The 14479-nt window shown below is 41.2% G+C and overlaps 1 protein-coding gene across 1 annotated transcript in view; it reads right to left on the bottom strand.

Annotated features, from left to right (window-relative positions):
- cdh13 (cadherin 13, H-cadherin (heart)) overlaps window positions 1-14479 on the bottom strand; it is a 320149-nt gene that overhangs the window by 179305 nt on the left and 126365 nt on the right. The gene's annotated exons all lie outside the window — the stretch shown is intronic.

Below are 14479 nucleotides of genomic sequence, written 5' to 3'. Positions count from 1 at the left end.
CCTTTTTCACACTTTGACATGGCAAAGCAGGAAAAGCTAAAGTGAATAAATAACTTTAAGGATGTCTCTGTTCCATGAAGTGTCCCAGTAAGATATTCCAGTGAGGCAGCACGCACAATACCAGGAATACTCCTAAGTGGAGTGCACCTGTGCTTTTCCTGCTATGTTATGACAAAAGTTTGGCTGTGAAAAAGGCCTACTGACAAGTCCACCTGAACACTCCTTGACAGATGATTTCGGAAGAACACAATGTACATTCTTCAAAGTCTGTCCAAAGGTAAGGAATTCTGCCTAACATCTCCTCTAAAGCTCACCGGTTACCACGTCATATTACAATTGTTTATTCCTTACAGAACAAAAGTGTTTTACGGAGGTAATGTGCCGAGCACTCGTTATGCTAAGCTAAGATAACCGACTGCTTGCTTCAGCTACACATTTACTGTACAGATATGATATCAATTTCCTCATCTAGGTCTATGCAATAAAAGCAAATAATCCTATATACAGAAGGTTAAAGTGCTGTAGCTTTAATGCTTTTGATGTTGGTACACTGCCCCCTCTTCTGGACGTGAACACCCTCAAATTAAAGCTGAAAGTCAGCACTTTCACCTCATAATCATGTTTCCATTCTTTCGGGAACAATGTGCTGGCGTACAGCGCTGACACCACAATAACGTGTCCCTGTACAAATACTCATAGACTGCACCCACATAAACACACACAGTGTTGTCACCATTTTGTGTCACAGTGTGCCAAGGATGTAAATGGTTCCCTTGCACTGCTGATCAGACCATGCTGCCATGAGGTCACCTTTAATGAGAGCATGCTTCAATGGGATGGAAGCTGAAATGAAGGCCTTTGTACTCCTCACTTAAAAGAGCATGGGAGATGAAACTGCAGTGTTACAACCCGATGCCGGACGGAGCTCGAGCGCTTATAGCCTCTCCAAAGCTCTGTGCCATTTATCTCCATGTCCCGCTTCATCTTTCCTCTCTGTTCCCTTTCGCTCTGGGGCTCTTTGCTCCACTGCTTGTTACTTTCTCTAATATGTCCATCCTTGCTCATCTGCTAAGCGTCCTCATTCCCCATTCATCATTTTCCAATTCTCTGTACTGCATTCTCTCGCGCTCACACTCTCGTCTTCTTTTGTTTGTCATATCATACGTCGGGAGTGAGAATTGTCCAAAGTGTAAAAAAACAGTTATGTGTGGATGATATCCATATACTGAACATATCTCCTCTCTTCTGTCCTCTCTTGCTTTTGCCTTATCTTTCTTCTTCCCCCTTTTCACCCCTCCTCTCCATCTTTCTTAGCCTTGTTCTTTTGCTTTTTGTTTTTTTGTTTTAACAGCAGTAATATCAAGGCTACCTCCTCGCCAGGCATGAGCATGTGGGGAGAGCATGCGTTTGGTAACATGCGTGTGTGTATCCGTCCAAAGATAATCTCACATTCTACTGAACCCATCAGACTAATGTTTTTTATGCTCATGTCTGAATGTATGCTCAAGGACCTCTTGTGGTTGTGGAGATTCACAATTTTTGAAAAACTAATTTTATTGACTGTTCTTTATCGTCATTGACTGCTGACTCCTCACTCCTCCGGCAATTGGCAACGTTGGTCTTTGTCGCGGCTCAAAAACTGGCATCTATAGTAAAGTTTGGTCTAATGTTGAACCGGAGTATCTGCAGATTAATTCTATACCCGATATGTTACTGTCCATTTAAGTTAGGCACGAAGCAAGTTTAATAAATCACCATTCTTATTAGCATCTTCCTCCATCTTGACTGTAAGGGAGCCAGGCGGGACAATTGAGATTAAAAAAATATTCACACTTGCACGCACGCACGCACGCACGCACACACACACACACACACACACACACACACACACACACACACACACACACACACACACACACACACACACACACACACACAGCCTCTCACAGGTGCAATAGCTGCCATTCAGGACAGAGATATTTCTGAGAAGCAATCACAGTGGCAGCTAGCACCTGCTGAGAGTGACAAACTGGGTCAGATGAAGAAAAAAAACAACAAAAAAAGAATGAGGTGCAGCGTTACTTGGATTCACAGATGGCTCTGCGTCAAATTTGGATGGATGTAGGGGGGTGGGGGGGAATAACAAGAACGGACGTATAGGGAGGATGCTGGGGTGTGTGAGGATGCAGAAGGAGAGAGAAAGTGAGGGAGGAGGAAGTAGAGAGTGCGAGATTGCTGATAAAGACACAACTTCAGCTGAAGAGTAACTGAAGTGTCAAGAGAAGTTTAGTCTTTAGGAGACGTCTCTGTGGGAGAGAAGTGTGATAATCTGCACCACACATGCACACACACACACGCACTCCGACTTCCGCGCATGCTGGCATAGAAACGTGCACCCAGTAGCTTTGTCTCCACTGAGTCTGTCTCCTTCTGTGTGTGTGGGAGGACTGATGGGAGAATCTCACCTCTTTCTATCAGCTCTCATTACCAGCCGAACAGACATGAAAGACTGTGGGGCTCATGATACTACGGGAAGGATGACAGGAGGTGTGGTGCAGCTCCGCAACACCAAACACCTCCGAGCACACACACAGAGAATGAGCTACGAAACAATAGATCGGCATCTGAGTGTGCATGTTTATGCGTGTTTGCTTGTGTGTATTTAAGCTTTATAAAATCTCCTGCTGTGTGTGTTCATGTCAGGTGTCAAACAAACAACAACCTGTAGAATAGTAAAACAGGTATGTACAACTATGTACACACACAGAAATCCTCTCAGAAAACTTGCTATGTAACTTTAAATTTCAACTCAAAATCAAGTCCACAATCTGCTGTGCTAAGCAAAGTGTGCCAACGGAAGTGTAAGTTGGTCCAAAGAAAATATAATTACACTGAATCATTATAATGCTATTTCTGCACACACATACACACACACCCTAGACAAAGACACACTATGGAGTAAGATTTGTCTCAATATTGTTTGTGGGAACAGATCAACAATACGTGTGTAAATGTGAAATCTGTCAATGTAAAAATCAGGCGATCACGTGCTATCTGAAAATGGCCGAATGATACAAGTGGATTTTCTTTCAGCCGGCGGAGAATGTAAAATGCAAATCCGCAAGCGCAGAATTAAGATCCACAAATGCATTTTCGATTCTCAATTGGTTTGTGTATTTGCAAATCCATTTAATATTTAATAAATATGTTTGTTTGCATTTGTGGAAGGTGTTGTACATTTACAGACTCCACATTTACACACAGATAGCTGATCTGACCACACACATAATATTGAGACAAATCTATCTCCATAACACACACACAGAGAGAGAGAGAGAGAGAGGAGAGAGAGAGAGAGAGAGAGAGAGAGAGAGAGAGAGAGAGAGAGAGAGAGAGAGAGAGAGAGAGAGAGAGAGAGAGAGAGAGAGAGAGAGAGAGAGAGAGAGAGAGAGAGAGAGAGAGAGAGAGTATGCAGTATCATCCCTCAGTGGTGCTTCTGTTATCCCTGTCAAGGTCATACAGCCAGCTGCGAATGACAATCACTGGCCATGAAAGGACCCCTGGGACCAGGCCAGGCCTTGTGTGTGTGTGTGTGTGTGTGTGTGTGTGTGTGTGTGTGTGTGTGTGTGTGTGTGTGTGTGTGTGTGTGTGCAAAAGAGGTAGAGAGAGAGAGAAAAAAAAGAGAAAGCACTGAAGTGATGGACTGTTTGTGTCTGTGAATGTGAGTGCATTATTGCACATGAGAATGTATGAGTGTGTGTGTGTGTGTGTGTGTGTGTGTGTGTGTGTGTGTGTGTGTGTGTGTGTGTGTGTGTGTGTGTGTGTGTGTGTACAAGCATGCCAGGCTTGTACCAGTGCTCTGCTTGATTGTCCTGCCACTCCAGTCCGCTAATAAGTGGGACGAGGCGAGGTGAAGACACGGACTGCTGGAACCGATCAAGTCCTCAGAACAGGACGATGGGAAAACAATGGTTCTAATTAACTGGCTTTGATTGGTTAGCCAGGCCTCCGCTAATCATGACCCATCAGCAAACTGTATCCTGAGCCAATCACAACAAGCCTGAGAGGGGCAACAATCAAGAGGGACAAAACAGGAAGACAAGAGTGTGATTAAGCTGCAGGACTGTGGGTAAGAGGGTCGCAACGGGGAATACTGCTTGAAATGTGCTTAAATTCACACAGTCCAGCTTGTCCTTGCCTCTTCATGTTTTGCCTTTCTTTCAATGCAACAACTGAACAACATTTCAATTTCACACTACCTTAAAAAAGCCTTACTTTTTTCATTTGGATTGCAGCACTAAATGGAATATGAAAGTATATTGTTAGACAATTCTGCCATAAAGGCACCGGTTAAAATACACAGCAGACACCAGGTCAAAATATAACGAAAAAGAACATAGACAAAGTATCCAAAGAAGAATAATGAAGTTTGAATGTAATGCCTGCAGCCACGGAGAAGGGCTATGGATGCCTGTGTTAGCTTGCTCATGCAGCAGGATGAGCAATCACTCAGTCTTGCTTAAGCTCACGCAAGGACGGCATCTCTTGGGCAGTTCACACCCGACAACTCTGTTTTTTATTGCTTCTCCTCCTTTTTTTTTAAGCTCCTCTCATCAGAATGGATTTCACATCTGCTCGATGTGTCTGGGGGACGGTTTTAACTCACTGCCGGCGAACATCCGCCACAAACGGGCATGATTAACATGCTGAAAGACAGACGAGGAGGAAAAAAAGGCGGGAACTTTGTGGTCTTCCTAAGACAATTAATAGAATCAATTAGACTAAATGACGAGGGCCGCAGGCTGCCTGCTTTCTAATGTTAAAACATCTCACAACACATCTCACTCACTTCCTGCTTGGGAACTCATCCCTGGTGTAGAGTGTCTGTTTTAGTGGGAGGAGGAGCAACAAAATGAGACAAAAGCCAAGTATTACCCGGGACCTCATGTGATTGAGAAATCCCCCCCACCTCTGTGTTTTGTGCGGCGTATTCGCATGGGATAAGCGTAGTCTGTATCATACTCAAATGTATTGACGTTATCACATCCGCTTATATTACATTGTTTATTCTATATAATATTTATATTGAATATTATAAATAATGAAATACAAAATGCCGTCAAAACTTTTATTTATCATTGCCAATGCAGCCTTACGGACATGGATGATTCACACAGGATTAAGATCACAGACGACCTCCACTGTTATTATATATTACTAGAGGTCCCTTGGTAATACTAGACCCGTACCAATAGAGTTAAAGATAGATAAAGTGAAGGGAAGAAAATTAAAAGATAGAAACAGAGTTATAAAGGAAGAAAAAGTATGAAACAATCAAATGTAACAATTGGCAGACACCAGGTAGAGGGCAGCAAGACAAAGCAGGGAGACAGACTGACAGGCAGAACAAATCAGGATGCACCTGGGCACTGAAACAATGGAACATAGGGGCCAGGCATGTCTATCCTCCTTACTATATTAGCTGGGGCTGCAGCCAAACCAGGCCCTTATTCCTCCCAACAACAGTACTTTATTGGAGCTGTCATTTCAAGTCAGACACATTGTGTTGATTTGTTAGCTGTAAGGAATGATAAACACAGGTTGAATAACTGACAGCTCCAGTGCAGCGCAGAAAGTTAATATGGCTTTATAGATTGAAGTGTTTGAGATTTCATGCTGATACCTCTGAGATTTCCATTTGTTTTTCTAATCGGGCTGCGTGTGTGTTTTTTCTTTTAAGTGTGCATTTGTGGAATTCGTGAATTTGAGTTACTGTTATTGGCTTTTTGGAATTGGTAAGCATCTGGAGCCGGAGCCTGTAATAATGCACTAGGTTGGTGGGTCAGCAGTCCTGCACAGGGCTGACACACACATTGACAAATAGTCATGAACCTTTGGATAATTAAGAGATTCCAAATGTTCTAACCTGCATTGCTTGCACCTTTATGGAAACAAACCCGCACGGACATGAGGAGAAGATGAGGAGAAGATGCACAGTTCAGACATTTCAGACCCATAAAGAAAGGTTTGAGGGCTAGAACATTCTCACTGTGGGGAGACAACACTATCACTGAGCCATAGAAACTGCACAATTTCAAAATGAAACCTGATCTGGTGGGTTGCAGTTCATTTTGCACTTAATTTAAGAAATCTCCAGAAGTGTTTTAACTGCAAATGTTGCCTTAAGATGCACAGTAAAAGTATATAATATAGACAAAATCAATACCACACCTATTCCAAATGTACCTCACATCAACTGCTCCTATCAATCATTAGTTTTATTTTAAATCTAAAAGGAACATTTGACATTGTGAGCAACTATTTTTGCTTCAGTTTAAGAAATTAAAGAACACTATGCAGTGCACTGCAATCTTTTATTACATTTTTGGACCAACCCCCTTGCAGGTACATCTTATGTCCTTGGCTTAGGTTAGCTATCTTTGTCAACTATTGAACATCTGCTAATATTTAATTTAGTATCCTTACATACTAGATACTTTCCAGTCGGAGTCTGACTTGTACTGTGCATCTGCTCCCAGTCTAAGCAAAACATGTCAACAAACAAACAAATATTCATCACATAAAAGCAGGCTGTCAACTATCTGTCAAACCATCAGACTTACAGGTAATCACCTGGGATTGGCCTGTCACAGGATTTAATAGAATCTTAGTTTATTTGACATTGGGAGAATTGCAATTTGAAATGAGATGAAGAGAAAACTGTTCAACATTTGGAGCCAGCTGATAGGTTGTCATTAGACAAGCAAACAGGCGCCAGACAACACTGACACTATTTAACAATAAAATAAAAGGAAAGTAAAATCCTAAACTTTCCACAAAGATGACAAAACCAGTTAAAGTTTTTAAAGTTTTCAGTGCATTTTCAGTCTTGCCTCCTACACTCATTACAGTGCACAGCTCAGGGAACATAACAACTGACTTGCTGCCATGATAAACGCAGGTATATACATATATGAGCATCGGGCTGAGACAAAATGCCAAGGAATGGCTGCAAAATTAGCAATTCTTTCATTTTCATTTTTCCACAAACATCCTTAAATTACCCTTTGTATTATCTGATTTTCCCCCCTCCCATTAGATCCAGGGAAAAATGTAAAAGTCTCCATGAGCAATATTTTCATGCCAAGAATGCCAAGGGCACTAGTGCAAATGCACATGGGTTTATAAAGCTTGGAACCCAGAAGGAAGCCTGAAAAATGTTTTTAGCATATGAGCCCGGTGAGCAATGATCATTGGAATGAATGGGGGGGCATTTTAGGACACAGTATCCAATTCTACTACATCCAGACAATCAGGGTAATATGCAAACACAATACATGTATGGTCAGATTGATTATATAGAATCACTGAATGGTGCAGTACTGAAAACAAACATTATTCTTCCCTGAACACTGAGGTCACCCAGCCTCCTATCCCCCTTGAGAATATAACCTGACTCACACTTAATCCCAGACATGAGCAAAAAAAAGGTTTGAGAAAAAAACATTTGAACCTACTTGAGCTATGATTGATGTATCCTCCTGAAAACTTGAGCAGCCTAAAAAAATAGTCCTATCAACAGGGAGTGAAGTGGTGCGTACTTAGAGAAACATTTAGGCATATCAATTTCATTGCATGCTCCAGCTGCTGTGTGAGTTGTTGTGAGCTGTTTATGGACCCCCATGGGAGGGCAGGGGAGAGACCTCTGTATCAAAACAATTCCACAGCTAGCAGGAGGTGTGACATAAACAACAAGGGTCTTACCCTTCCCCTGTGAGTCCCGCTGACAGCCAACCCACCCTCATCCCAGCCAGCACACACTCGCAAGCCCTCCTCAGATTTGCATGCAGGTGCACAGTCATACATGTCAAGCCCTCACAATCTCACCTCTCCCCTGCTTCCTATTGCTTATCTCACACAGAGAAGGAGGCAGCATGACAAATGAATGGCTGCCATATGGAAATGGTAGGTTGCGTAAGAAGAGGAAAGCTATTGGTGTGGAAAATCAATTTTGCCAAAGTCGTCGACATATAGCCTCTATTGGGTAAAATAGCCCACATTAGCCTGTCTTCTCATGCAAAGCTGACTGTGGAGCAAGGGGAGAAGGATGGAGGAATACAGGGATGAGGGGAGGATGGATGGAATTTGCAGAGTTGGGGAAAAGAGGGGGACTGTTAGGGGCCACATGAAGGGAGAGAGAGAAATAATTCATGTCATGCTCTATGCATCCTTTTCCTCACATGAATATATTAAAGTACTATAGCATTGGCTATATTAGCTCCATCCAGAGCAGGTCAAGAGCATACTGTAGAGATAATTTGTGCCCCCTATGGATCGAAACTTATCTGCTGACTCTTGTTCTTCTCTGGTATCTCCCTGTAGTTCACTAGGGGAGAAATCTGTACAACCTCATGTGGAATACAGTTGTCAAACCTGGTACCTCCAGGCCCTGGAGTCGCATCACACGGACCATATTGAGTACAGTGCTGGTATGAGCTGGAGGCCCAGGCTCTGTACTGTGGTCATGCTCTCCAGGGAACAATTATATTTTATATGCAGGGCTAAGTATGAAATATCTTTTTATGTTAGTCTCTGCGGGCATTGAGAGATGTGGTTGATCTCGTAGCACCCAGTCTTATCTAGAACAAAGCTGCTTGACACATAGAGATACATCACAGCATCGTAACACAGGGTACGATGAATGTAGAGCCTTAATTGTTGGTTGACCATTTGTTATGAGACGACTCAGGTGATATTATATACCTGCTGCAAAGAAGCAATGCAGTTTCTTTCGAGAGGAAATTAAATAAAGAGCTATTGGAGGAGTTCCATGCGTTACGTAATGACACAATTAATAATCTGCCACATGAATAATAAATTGAGTCACATCTTTGGCCTGTTCAACAGGGGTCCAGGTGGACAAGTAAAATCCTGCATCAGTGACAAAACAATTAAAACATCCTGGCAATAAAGTAGCATGCTTTGGAGAATCATGCAGAAAATAGCCCTGGTCTAAAACTCTGAGAATTTGACATAATGATATCTGAAAACACAAATCTGAGATTCACACCTTTCAGTATCGTCCTAATGACTGCAGGGCTGATACAACTTCAGAATAGCAAAGAATTTAATTGGGTGTGAAACAGTGATGTGATGTGACTAATAACATTATATTTTCTCTTGTCAGGCTTTAATGAGAGTTATGCCTGATTTCCATTGCATGGTGTGGCGCAACTCAACTCAAATTACTTTTGCTCCTTCAATCTATTTTGTTCACCACTGCAGATAGTTTGTCGAGCAAGTGACAATTCTCTGTCACGTATCAGTGGTCTGCAATGTTTTAACTTCACCTTCTAGTATCAGCTCAGCTTGCTTAGGTAAAAAAAAAGTCCTAGGTACTATCTACAACTAATGCAAATGTGAAAACCAAAAAATTAATGAGTAGAGCAGTGTCGTAGCATGCAGTGGACATGCGGCATAAGAGGTCTGTCTGCATTGGGAATTTTAGTTTTCCACTAATACAGCTTTTTCTACCTTACATGATGCGGTCCTTAACAAATTGAAAAGGTGAACATGAACAATAAAATCAGCCAACCCTCGAATAATAACTAGAGACCACCTTGCGATGGGATCACACCAACCGCGTTGCCAATGGCCCCTTCCCCACTTCCTACACCCTACCCTTGCTCGGACAACAAGCAGCCTTTGAACTCAGCCTTCATTTTTGATCTCAACTAGACACTTGAAAAATGTTGTGATGCCAAATAGGGACAGGGGTGTAAAGTGGGGGGGTCAATGGCCCCTTTGTGCCCTTGCTAGAATCGCACCCATCTTCTAACTGGGCCCTCATTTTGATCTTAACTACACACCTGTAAAGTTTAATGCCTGCGTCTTACCCGGCTGCGACGCTATCGGGGTCACAAAATCTGTCCTTAGACACACACGGACTTACAAGTGGAAAAAATAATAGCGTTGCTGTTGCAGCTAGTAATAAAACATTGCTTTGCATGTGTGACATAACCATTTCATCATCTATCACTTGCAATAATTAAGGAAACGTTTATAACTTATTGCTTCAATATCATGTAATACAACTTGAAGATTGTTTTTGTATGTGCTGTGTTTTTTTCAGGACTTTTTTATGGCCTATAATAATAAAATGTTATTTAACTGAGAAGGGGAGAAAGTAATTAAAGGCAACAAAAGAAGCACATTATGTAAAGAAACTGACACACTCTTCAGTTTATAGAGAACAATTATTACAAGAAACAAAGAAACGTAACGTAAGTATCAGGAACATTGAACCTCGTCTAAAATAACTATGGCTCAAAATATGATTTATTTCTATGTATGTTTTCTTGAGAAGACTTCATAAAAGCCAAACACCTAAAACAATGCCTTAGGAAATAGATTTTTCAGCTTTCTCTCACTTGCAATGCCGTTCCTGAAGTCGTACAGTAATTGAATATTTGAGCTAAGAATAAAATATGGAAATCCTGTGTTCATCATGATATTCAGAGGACACTGGTCAGTAACATTAAGTCAGTTGACTTAATGTTACTGACCACATACTTTTATAATGATCGCTGTTAGATGAAGAAGTGATCCTATAAAAGATAAGTGTGATCCTGTGACAGTTAATTTATTACCTATGTGCATTTTTGCATGGCCACCTGTAACTATTAAAAAGTGTTCTCTTTTGGTGTAGTAGTGAAGCAGCTGGATCAAATTATAACTTGTTAACAACATCAACAATAGGGAAACAACAGTAACAATTAGTATATATTTCAGATATATGAACAATTGGTAATCATTTGCACAGTGCAACTGTGGAGACATCTGAATTATATATATATAAACATACTGTCACACTATTTAAAGCTTGTATACAGACAACTGTAAGCTTATGCACACAGTTTGTCTGTTAAATGTTATTTGATGCTCACTGTCAATTATTTTGCTGTTGAATAAGTTACTTGCACTTAAGAAAAAAAGAATAACTAAACTTCAGCTCTCTGAACAACAGAGTGGTTAACCTCAACATTATTCATCACACATGCTCATACATTTTAGGACAATTTTGTCTAACCATCTTACCTATCCAAAAACCCCCACAAAAACTGTGTGTCCAAGTGTCCAACTGAAAACATTGAAATGACAATTTAAATGTATTTTACTGCTCACCATTAGTCAAAATAAATGCAGCAGCATTTGAAATTGGATCGCTTAAATTGATTGATTGTGAAGCATTGATTGAAGCCTCCATTTATTATATATACTTGCAATTTTGTCTCCTCTCTTCCCTCTAGTTTATTGAAAACCATAATAAAGACTTAAAATATCTAAAAGGAAAAATGCATTATATTATATTGAATGGTATAAGGTTAGTCAGCCATGCAGGTTACACTGATGTGTACATTGCTGCATGAAAACAAACAACATGCAATTGAAGAAATATAAAATAAACCAAGAGAAACAGCAGCAACGTAACAATTTCTCTCCATTTGTGACGGATAAAAAACCCCCACCTCTTGTCCTTGTATTAAGTGGCCAATAATGGAGGCTTTCACTGTGTTTTAGTCCTCACAGTAGAATGATGCTTAAATGTCCAAGGAACCAACAAAACACTTCAATATGGAGTGACTCATTTAAGGAAACAGCATTTGTTTGGAGTGGCAGCTCCAGCGGCAGCCTCATCTGACAAAGACTTAGGAAGACAAAGACAAAGGAGTGTTCGTGGGAGGATAAGTGGGAAGAAAAGCCAACATTAACTAGGCTAAGTATATCATTCTACTTGCTCTTCCCTCTCCTTAAATGTGTATATTTCCCAATGCTGTTTGTGTGTCTTCTCGTAGATATTACAAGCTCTGCACATGCTCGCAACACCATCGTAACCTCTCTGCTTTTGTCTATCCCACCTCAATGCTATCTGCTTTTGTCTATCCCACCTCAATGCTACTTGCAAGACTGAGTTCAGTCTCGGGCTACGCCTCCCAGCAATCCCTTGACTTCTTTGCTCTTACTGAGACTTGGTTGACACCAGATCACACTTCCACCCCTGCTGCTCTCTCCACAGCCTACTCCTTCTCCCACTCACAGACCCAGGCAGAGGAAGCAGCACTGGCCTACTGATCTTCCCCAAATGGAGTTTTTCTCTCTATCCATTGCTAGAATTAATTCCTCCAGTCTTTCAAATTTCATGTTGTCACTGTAACTAAGCCGGTAATATTCAACATTGTTGTTCTCCAACTTCCTCCCGGTCCTTTGGGCTCTTCCAATCAACAATTCTATCCTCCTTCTCCAACCCCAAACAACTCTTCTCTATCTTCTCCACCCTCCCCAATCCCCCAGTCCCCCACCTCCTTCTTCCCTTCTACCATGCCACTTTGTCAACTACTTCGTAAAAAAATTGATACGCTGTTCATTTTCCAACTTACCGACTGTTCTCCATCCACATCACTCCCCCCACTCTAACATGTTTCTCCCCCTTCTTTCCAAATGAAGTTCTAATCCTTGTTACCTCTGCCCGCCCTACCACCTGCCCTCTGGACCCCATCCCCTCTCACCTTCTCCAGTCTATCTATCTAATCCTAAGGAGGCAAGAGTGAACCCTCTCCTAAAGAAGCCCTCTCCTAAAGAAGCCCTCACTCAACACTTCTAAAGTAATCAACTACAGACCTGTCTCTCTTCTTCCATTTATTTCCAAATTCCTTGAGCGTACAGTCTTCGATCAACTCTCATCTTACCTTCACCCAAACAACCTTCTTGATCCACACCAATCTGGTTTCAAGGAAGGCCACTCAACTGAGACTGCCCTCCTCGCTGTCACTGAGGAACTTCACGCTGCTAGAGCAGCCACCCTCTCCTCTGTTGTCATCCTTCTGGACCTTTCTGCTCCATCCTGTGTCCCCTCCTCTTTTCTCTGTACACCCATTCACTTAGCTTTGTCATTTATTTTCCTGGGTGTGACACTGGACGACCAACTGTCCTTTAATGCCAGTATCGCTGCAACAACCCGCTCCTGCAGACACACACTTTACAATACCAAGAGGATATGTCCCCTACTGACCCAGAAGGTGACACAGGTTCTGGTCCAGGCTCTTGTCATCTCATGCCTTGACAACTGCAACTCCCTTCTGGTTGGACTCGCTACATGTGCCATCTGACCTCTACAGCTCATCCAGAATGCAGGGGCATTCAAATTGGCTTGCTATTCCCTCACTGTGAGTGGGACCCAGATACCCCTCAAATGAAACCCTGCCTGTTTGCTATCCTGGCTCCAAAATGGTGGAACAAGCTCCCCATTGATATATCAGGTCAGCAGAAAGTCTTCACACCTTCTGTCACAGACTGAAAACCCACCTGTTTCGACAGCACCGAACAGAATAATAAAATAAATTAATACGTTTAAAAAACGTATTTCTGTATGTAGCATTGGTTGGCTTATTTAAAGCTCATGGTTGAGTTTGTATTCTATAATTTCTACATGTTGCACTTACATTGGTTTGACTTCATTGAAGCTACTGTACCGCACTTAAAATGACCTATTTGAAGCTAATGTACTTGCAAGAAGAAGAGTTGTATTTTCATGATTATTTGTACTTATTGTAAGTTGCTTTAGACCGGGAGTCGATACCTGAAAAGTGTTTTATTGAACAAAAAATTGTAAGTTGCTTTAGACAAAACTGTCAACTAAATGTAATGTAACTTCAACTGGTATTCACTCTATGATCAAGTGAGTTTCATAAGGTATACATTCATCAATGATTAAAACAACAAAGCTAGAGCTTCATTTTTGAGTAAGCAAAACCATCAGACAATTACACCAACACTAATAACAATAACTACTTTATTTATTTATTTATTTTATCTTTATTTAAAATAGTATTCTGCTTGGATGTTAGTATTTTGAAGGTGTAAGAGACACATCAGAATAATTTTCTGAAAGAAAAGGTAATTCTTTACTGAACAAAAAAATACACTCATTATCATCACTTAACAACAACAGCAAGTTATTGCTGTGGTCATGAGCCCTGTGATTGACATATACTGTGGGACAGCAAGTCAGTCACTGTCATATTAAAGCATTTTCTGCATAGATTAGTCCTTGGCCATTGTGTCGTAGCCCACAACAGCCGTCAAAAGAACAGTACGCTAAACAGCTGCAGGCACTGAACGTTTTTGTTCAAGTGGGAGCCATGCAGCAGGAATCTGCTTAAGATGGTGAGCAAACCATTGTATAAGTGAAAGGGGCATAAACAGCTCTGATGGAAATGTTTCTGTGTTTTCTACATTAGTGTAACATGATATGAGCTCTCTGGTAAATTTAGATTTAAGATAACATATTTATGTTCTATTTGCATTTGTCAATCCAAATAGACAACACTTAACATTTGTCAATGCAAATAGACTTTGTTGACACTAGATCAATACAATAAAAGATTATTAAGTGACGGCAACTTTCTAAAGCTTCCGGTTC

The sequence above is a fragment of the Cottoperca gobio genome, chromosome 6, assembly GCF_900634415.1.
Source record: "Cottoperca gobio chromosome 6, fCotGob3.1, whole genome shotgun sequence".
NCBI lineage: Eukaryota > Metazoa > Chordata > Actinopteri > Perciformes > Bovichtidae > Cottoperca > Cottoperca gobio.
The sequence above is the reverse complement of the archived record's forward strand: the minus strand, read 5'-3'. Positions and strand labels throughout refer to the sequence as shown.